Below are 6403 nucleotides of genomic sequence, written 5' to 3'. Positions count from 1 at the left end.
AAGTTGCTTCTAAAAATAATTTCCAAAATAAGACTTATTTCAGAAATGATTCATATTAAAGAACAACAAAATGTTATTAACTTAAATAAAGACACTGTGTTGCTTGATAGAGTTTATTTTGACATCTTTGAAGAATTGGTCAACACATAATTTCAAAACCACGCATAATTTTAAACACAACCAATCACATGTTATTTAAAATTCCATCTATTGACATCTACTGACATCTTGTTATGTATTCACAGTCACACGTGAGACTTGTCACAGATAAGAAGCTAGAGACATATTATCAAACACATATTTCTTTTAATTTGACATAGGTGTAAGTGGTTGGTTAAACCGTTTTCATTTTACTTATCTAATCTTATTTTTAATCACTATTATTTTTAATATTCAGTTTTCTAATATCTAATTCTAAATCGAACATGCACTTACGTTTTATAATATGGACTATTTATTTTACTTGTAACCACAATGACTTTGAAAACTTTTTGTTTTGCTAAATCTCTATTTAACACCTTTGGGCCAACATATTCTTGCCATCCAATAATAAATTTGTTTTTTATTTTAATTTTTACAAGTTTTATTATTTTATAAAATATTTGACGATTAATTCAGTAATTTTTATATAATTTATTATTGGTTTTTATTTATTTAAAAAATTTTTATAGTTTTACAAAGTGTTCGACAATAGGTTATTAATTTTATTTAATTTATTATATTATTTTTATTAACTTTTCATTATTTATTCTTTCTTCTTTTATGTTTTATTATTTTTATTTCTTAATTTTTAAAATGACCACATTAATAATTTTTGACATAATTTCTTATATGTTTAATTTAATGTACTTTGACGTTTGTCTATATTGATTTTATATGATTATAGCATATATGTTCATTTGACAATTTCAATCTATTTGCGATGTGATTTTTATTTATGTATATCAATTTGTATGTTTATCTTTAAGTCTATTTATACATGTCATGTTCTGAAGAAGAGAGACCGAGTACGCTCGCAACATTTACATAAATATATGTATAACCGTCTAGTATGTCATTTGAATAAATTTAAAAAAATTTTTATATAACATCCTGTATTTTTGACTTGTATAGTTAGTCCATTAATTCATTTTTCTTGCATTACACTATACGAGCTTATTTTCTTTCTATTATGGAACTATCATATTTTTTTTATATAAATTAATTTCTCGCAATATTCTGCATAAAAAGTTATAAGAGTAGAATGATCAAAAAATGAATAGTTTATGAGATATTTCATAATTTAATTTGATATAATTTTACAAGAACTATGAAATATCTCGTAAAATATTCATTTTTTTATCTCAATACTTTTATGCATAAAATAATGAGAAAAATCAATTGGTGTAAAGAAAACATATATTTTTAAGTTACTTTTAAGTAAAAGTATGTAATTTGTATATTTTTTGTAGCTATCAGTTGCAAATTACATACTTTTTCTTGAAAACAACTGTGTTTTCTTTCATCAATTGATTTATTTCATTATTTTGTGCATAAAGGTATTGAGGTAGAATCATTGAAAAATTAATATCTTAGGAGATATTTCATAGTTTATGTAAAATTATGTCAAATTAAAGTATAAAATATCTCGTAAACTATCCAATTTTTAGCTATCCTTATAATTTTTAGCTATCCTTATACTTTTTGTATTGAATATTGCAAAGACTCGATTTATGTAAAAAAATTAAGTGACTTTATTAAAAAAAAACTGTGTTGACCTTGAAATGATCTTAAAAAACGCCATCCAAAAACAATTTTAGAGCAAGATATCATAGGTCATTTTAAAAATTTTACAATTTTTGCCTGATACATTTTTTTTCTAATACCTTGTTTTTGATACATGACTGTTCAAAATATATAATATATATAAATATATATGGGTCATTCCACGTCAAATCGGCCACCCCCTGCCCAAAATTGTATTGATGTAAATCTAACTTGTGAGGTATCAAAATTTGGCTTGAAGCATCTAGTTTTTTATGCCTTCTGGCGAAAAATGTCAAATGACTTTGATTTAGTCAGTTAAATAGAAAATGGTATGTATTTTCTTGTTCAAATCTTTACAATTTTCTTGCAGATGAAATACAAAAGTCTTTTTTAATACAATTTTATTTGCTGAATCCAAATCTGAAGTAAGAAAAACAAAATTATATATTTTTGCAAATATTGTTTTTCTTACTTCAGGTTCGGACTCAACGAATAAAATTACATTTAAAAAATGACTTTTGTACTTCATCTACAAGAAAATAGTAAAGATTTGAACAAGAAAATACATACCATTTTTTATTAAATCAAGGCCATTATTTGACATTTTTTAAAATTGCCAGACGGCATAAAAAACTAGATGCTTCAAGCTAAATTTTGATACCTTACAAGTTAGATTTACTTCAATACAATTTTGGGCGGGGGTAACCGATTTGATGTGAAATGATCCATAATTTTGTTTTTCTTACTTCAGATTCAAATTCAGCGGATAAAATTAGATTAAAAATAACTTTTGTATGTTATTTGTAAGAAAATAGTAAAGATTTGAACAAGAAAATACATACAATTTTCTATTTAAGGGGATGCCGAAATGTCTGTTTTATCGATCGAATGATTATAGATCTTTCTGCACCGAAAGCTTTTTATTAGTTTAATAAAATAATAAACGCTTTTCCACAATTAAAGTACGTACAGAAACAAAGTTGGAACCTATCGATTTTATGTTAAAAACAAGAAAAAATTAAAAAGCTATAATTTCTTTATCGGCTTCATCAGGTTAAAAAAATAATTGTTTAATATAAAAGTTCTGCTGTTTGTACGTACAAAATGAGATAGGTTCCTACTAGAAATTGAATGAAGAAGTATTAGTGAACTTTTAGATATAAGTTTAGAAGCCTAATAAATAAGAAAACGGTGCAGAAAATTTCGTGCATATGTGTGTGTGCGAAATCAAGGATGGACAATAAAACAGAGCAACAGATTAGTTGCGTAATGTCGCGATAGATGGAGCTGTAACGTGTCGAGCTGTGGGTATTTTATATAAAGTAACTAGACTTCGGATATATTTATAAATCTTTTTATATAAAGTTAGATGTGTACAAGTGAATGGTTTTTATAAAGAATGATAATTGAATAAATGTTATAAACAAAATACAATCTGTTGTTAAGCATCATTAATATATAACTAGAAGTTAGTAACAAATTAATTGAATGAGGTTGGTAACAATAAAAGTTCCTAAAATAAGGCAGGAATCGGAACAGGAACGCCACAGTACTCCCCTCCCAGCGACGTACTACGTTGCGAATTTAACTCTTCTAGGACCAGAGTATGTTCTGAGTGTTCCGCATGAAGTTGTAGTAGCAGTAGTTTGATTCATTGTCGAACTAACAGGTGTCGAACTCGGTTTAGAACTCGTAGAGGGAGATTGTACGACAACTAAATCAGTCTCTCGTGGTAAGAAGGCTGGCTTAAGGCGTTCGGTAGTGATATTAACGTTCCTTCCTGAAACATCAACAGTGAACAAATTATCATCAATCCTTTTAAGAACACGAAACGGTCCAGAATAAGGAGGTTGCAGGGACTTCCTAACAGAGTCATCGCGAACCCAAACATGAGTGCAATCATAAAGATTCTTGTGAAAGAAAGGTGTCTTCTTAGAATGATGTGCAGTAGGTCTTGATTTAATTTCTCTCATATAAATCCTGTGTTTTTCAATAAATATTTCAGGATCAGATGGAAAATCCTCTTCAATGAAAAATTCTCCAGGAATTCGAAGTATGGAACCATAAAGCATTTCTGCTGGTGAAACGCCTAAATCTTCTTTGAAGCAGGTGCGAAGACCAAGTAAAACAGTGGGTAAAATTTCTACCCAATTTTTATTAGAGTAACACATGATGGCACTTTTTAATGTACGATGCCATCTTTCCAGGATTCCATTTGAAGCAGGATGATACGCAGAAGTTCTAACTCGCTCGCAACCTAATAAGTTGGTGAGAGCTCTGAAAAGTGCAGCTTCGAATTGAGGTCCTTGATCGGTAGTGATAGTATGTGGAGCGCCATATCTTGCAACCCAATGTGAATAAAAAGCTGTGGAAACAGTCTCTGCAGAAATCTCAGTCAAAGGAATTGCTTCAGGCCACCTGGAAAATCTGTCGATCATAGTAAGACAGTATCTAAAATTTTTACAAGGAGGAAACGGTCCAACAAGATCAAGATGAATATGTTGAAAACGATGATCCGGAACAGCAATCTTCTTGGGAAAATTCTTGGTATGTTTACTTACTTTCGCTCGTTGACAAGCAAGACAAGTTCTAGCCCATTCTTTAATATCTTTTCTTAAAGATGGCCAAATAAACTTCTGTTGTATCATCTTACAGGAAGAACGTGCACTAGGATGAGCCATTCCATGAACAACATCAAAAATTTTCCTTCGGAGTTGATAAGGAACATACGGACGAATATTTACAGTTGAACAGTCACAGAATATGGGAGTAGTTGAACCGGTGAGAATGAGTTTCTGTAATTTAAGAGAAGAATCAGTAAGAAGTAATTTCAATTCATCATCTTCTTTCTGAAATTCTGCTAACTCTTCTAGAGAAACTATAACTGGCATCAATACGGATTCAACTCTTGAAAGAGAGTCTGCGACAACATTATCTTTTCCAGAAATATGTTCTATATTTGTTGAAAATTGAGCAATAAAATCCAGATGACGAATCTGCCTGGGAGAAGCTTTATCCAACTTCTGTTGGAAGGCATAAATTAAAGGCTTGTGATCAGTCCGAATAATAATTTGTCGTCCTTCCAACAAATATCTGAAATGTTTGATGGCTAGATAAATTCCAAGAAGTTCTCTATCATAAGTACTGTAGTTTTTTTGAGTACTATCAAGTTTTTTGGAAAAGAAGGCAATTGGTTTATTAATTCCATCTACTATTTGTTCCAGAGAGGCTCCGACAGCGAAGTCAGAAGCATCGCAAGAAAGGATAAGAGGCACAGTAGGAGCAGGATGGGATAAGGTTGTGACTTTCAAAAGTTCTTCCTTACATTTATCAAATGCTTCTTCAGATTCAGCAGTCCAGATAATTGGTCTTTTGTCTCTCTTTTTACTATCTTTGAGATAATCTGTAAGTTTTGCTTGATAAGCTGCTGCATTTTTTAAACATCTCCGATAAAAGTTAATAATCCCTATAAATCTTCTCAATTCATGTACTGTTTTAGGCTTTTTATAATCAATTATCGCCTTAACTTTTTCAGATGTTGGTTTAATTCCTAGCTTGGAGACTAAATAACCAAGGAAAGGAATTTCATCTTTTCCAAAAAGACATTTGGATAAATTTATTGTCATACCAAATTGCTTGAGTCTTGAGAAAATGATATGAAGATGTTGAGCATGTTCTTCTTCATCAACAGAAGCTATAAGGATGTCATCTAAATAGCAAAAACAAAAATCAAGACCAGACAAGACTATATTCATGAGACGCTGGAAAGTCTGAGCAGCATTACGTAATCCAAAAGGCATTACAAGAAATTCAAAAAGACCAAACGGAGTAGTAACAGCTGTTTTAGGTATGTCTTCTTTAGCTACTGAAACTTGATAATAAGCTTTAACAAGATCTATTTTAGAAAATATGTTTTTTCCATGTAGAGAAACAGTAAAATCTTGGATATGAGGAAGCGGATATCTGTCAGGAATCGTTGCCGCATTTAAAGCACGGTAATCTCCGCAAAGCCGCCATGTGTTTGGTTCACTCTTGGGAACCATATGAAGCGGGGCTGCCCAAGAACTAGAAGGTCTGCAAATTCCTTGCTCTACCATGAAAAGAAATTCTTCCTTCGCACACTTCAATTTCTCGGGTGACAATCTGCGAGGAGTAGAAGCAACTGGTGGTCCTTTAGTGACGATATGATGTTCGACTTGATGGATCTTCATCGTGGAAATCGGAGCAAAACGTGTCAGCTCAGGAAATTCAGCTAGGATCTTATTAAAAGGTGAGGCAGGAGAAGTTGTACAAACAGACAAATGATCAACTTTAGATAGTTTTCCTCTAAATGTTAGTCCGGTAACACTATCTAAAAGCCTTTTATTTTTTATATCTACTAAAATAGCATAGTAACTTAAAAAATCTGCACCTAAAATAGGTCTTTGTATGTCTGCTACACAAAATTTCCATTTAAGGCTCCTCCGCAAACCTAGATTTAAAATTAATGTTTTCGATCCATAGGTATCGATCTTGGTTCCATTGGCTGCAAAAAGTTTGAGAGAAGAAACTTGAGTTTTCTGTACAAACTTTTTGGGAAGAAGTGAAACATCTGCCCCCGTATCAACTAAAAAATTTATACCAGAGGACTTATCTGAGACAATGAGACGATTATGAG

General features: G+C 31.0%; 1 long non-coding RNA gene across 1 annotated transcript; it reads left to right on the top strand.

Annotated features, from left to right (window-relative positions):
- The first annotated feature begins 4221 nt into the window (after positions 1-4221).
- On the top strand, positions 4222-4753 carry LOC145948377 (uncharacterized). The gene is made up of 3 exons (XR_014427344.1): positions 4222-4293; positions 4402-4527; positions 4620-4753. It is a non-coding gene; the product is annotated as an uncharacterized LOC145948377 (long non-coding RNA).
- Positions 4754-6403: the final 1650 nt, after the last annotated feature.

The sequence above is a fragment of the Prenolepis imparis genome, unplaced genomic scaffold, assembly GCF_030444845.1.
Source record: "Prenolepis imparis isolate NDT839.2.m4 unplaced genomic scaffold, iyPreImpa1.0 SCAF_355, whole genome shotgun sequence".
NCBI lineage: Eukaryota > Metazoa > Arthropoda > Insecta > Hymenoptera > Formicidae > Prenolepis > Prenolepis imparis.
The sequence above is the reverse complement of the archived record's forward strand: the minus strand, read 5'-3'. Positions and strand labels throughout refer to the sequence as shown.